The following is a 2,543-nucleotide window of genomic DNA, read 5'->3' on the forward strand; positions in this document are numbered from 1 at the left end:
GGCTACCGGCCACTTCCGGGGCCCCGCCCCCCGCCCCGGAAGCACTTCCCGCGAGTGGGCGGGCCCGACGCGAATTCTGCCGGTGGCTCAGGTGTTGCCCTCTGCGGGCTGACAGCTCCAAGGCTGCGGCTGGCCCCGCCGGCTGTCGGTGGTCCGAGATCCTCGGGGCCTGTGGCTTTGGAGCCTGGCCCGAATAAAAGATGGGCAGGCGTAGCCGCTCCGTGCTGCGCCTGGCGGATCCCCTGACTGACGTGGCCTCTGGATGGGCCCGGCCAGTCTTGCTTTCTTCTTGAGATTGTTGCGGATAATTCTGCGCGGGTCTTCATTCCGCACCTGGATCACCCTTCTGTACTGTGCTCACACCTGTTTATAAAGAAATGTCACAATGAATCTGTAGTCCTGGCGATAATTTGTGTATTTTAAAACATGGTTCTTTGATGCAAATACAGAGGACCTGCTAGATTTGTGACATACAATTCTGGGAGAATTTGATAAACCTTTTGATCAGTGTCCTGATTAAGATTTGTAAATAGTCATTTCATTAAATTATGCAATAATATTAAATTAGTTTGGGGCCGACGCTGTGGCGCAGCGGGTTAAAGCCCCGGCCTGCAGCACCAGCATCCCATATGGGCTCCGGTTCGAGTCCCTGCTGCTCTACTTCCGATCCAGCTCTCTGCTATGGCCTGGAAAAGCAGCAGAGGATGGCCCCTCTACCCACGTGGGAGACCCAGAAGAAACTCCTGGGTGCTAGCTTCGCATTGGCTCAGCTCCCCGTTGCTGGGAGTGAACCAGCTGATGGAGACCTCTCTGTCTCTGTCTCTACCTCTCTCTGTAACTCTTTCAAATAAATAAAAGTAAATCTTTAAAAAAATTCTATTAGTTTGCGGCCAGTGTTTTGACAAAAGCAGAGAGGAAAGTCATTGAGTAAATTTAGTGGCAGTTGTAATCCCCGAGTGTCTCTCAGATGCATCCCCCTTCTCTTCATCTTCACCACCTCCTTGCAGCCCAAACCACTACCATCACCACCTGGACTTTAGCTATAATTGCTTGGGTCACCCAGTTCTTCATCCACTCTGGCTCCAACCGCCAATCCAGCTTCAGCCATTTTGCACACAGATCTTTTACGAAGATGCCAGTTTGAGGTTAGTCTTTCTTCTCAACTCCCTTAAAACCTTTCAGGTGAAATTTTGTTAAATTTATGTTTATTGGCTGGTGACTATTTCAGTGGGTGGGGCAGTCCAACCAATATAAATATAATCCTAGCAGCATGGGTAATTCAAAAATTTTTGTTAGCCACATTACAAAAATAAAAACCAGATGAAATTAATTCTAGTCATTTTATTTAGCTCATATCTAAGATAGCATTTAAAATATAAAATCTGAGCTAAGTTACATTTTTCACATGAAGTATTAGAAGTCCAGTGTGTAGAAGGGTGCTTCAAAACGTTCATTAAAAATGCATCTTATGAAAAAATTGCATGGATTTCAAGCAATTTTTGCCTCTAAGTAGCTTTATCTTTTTAAAGAACATTTATTTATTTATTTGAAAATCAGAATTACACAGAGAGGGAGATAGAAAGAGAGAGAGATCTTCCATCTGCTAGTTTACTCCCCAAATGTTGGCAATGGCTGGGGGCTGGGCCAGGCAGAAGCAAGGAACCAGGAGCCAGAAGCTTCATCCAGTTCTCCCATGTAGGTGTGCAGGGGCCCAAACACTTGGGCCACCCTCTGCTGCTTTCCCAGGCACATTATCAGGGAGTTGGATCAGAAGTGGAGCAGCTTGAATGTGAACTGGTGCCCATATGGGATGCCAGTGTCGCAGGCAGCAGTTTAACCCACTAAGCCTCAACATAATCCACCATCCTTATCTTTGAATTGCATTTTTTCACATACTTGTTTCACATACTTGTATTTTACACATACGTACTTGATTCAGTTGCTTAATTTTAATTGTATATATTTATTTAGATTTCATAAAATTCACAGTTGAAAAAATAGATCCACATTCTTTGACTTTTCTAACATTTAATTAAAAATAAACACAATTTAAAATTCAGTTCCTCGACTGGTTGAGCCACTTCAGGTGCTAAAGTGGATAGTGACCATGTGGATAGTGAACACTATAGTGTACAGCGTAGTACAGTATTTCCAGGAAATTTTGTTGAATATATGTTAAGGTCTATGAGGTAAACATTAGCACATTGTGTCCTATTGATTTACATAAAGGACACCTACAAAAATTTAAATTGGGCAATAAATTTAACACTTATGGTAACTTTGAAATAAATATATTTAGAGATCAATTCTTTTGAGAAATGTAGTAAGTTAATGATTAGAGCACTTGAAAATATTTTTTAAAATATTTATTTATTTGAAAGAACTACAGAAAGAGGGAGAGTAAGAGAGAGAGAGAGAGAGAGAGAATCTTCCATCTGTTAGTTCACTCCCCAAATGTCCGTAACAGCTGGGGACTGACCCAGATTCTTCTGGGTCTCCTACATGGATGCAGGGGCCCAAGCACTTGGGTCATCTTCTGCTGC

The sequence above is a fragment of the Lepus europaeus genome, chromosome 7, assembly GCF_033115175.1.
Source record: "Lepus europaeus isolate LE1 chromosome 7, mLepTim1.pri, whole genome shotgun sequence".
NCBI lineage: Eukaryota > Metazoa > Chordata > Mammalia > Lagomorpha > Leporidae > Lepus > Lepus europaeus.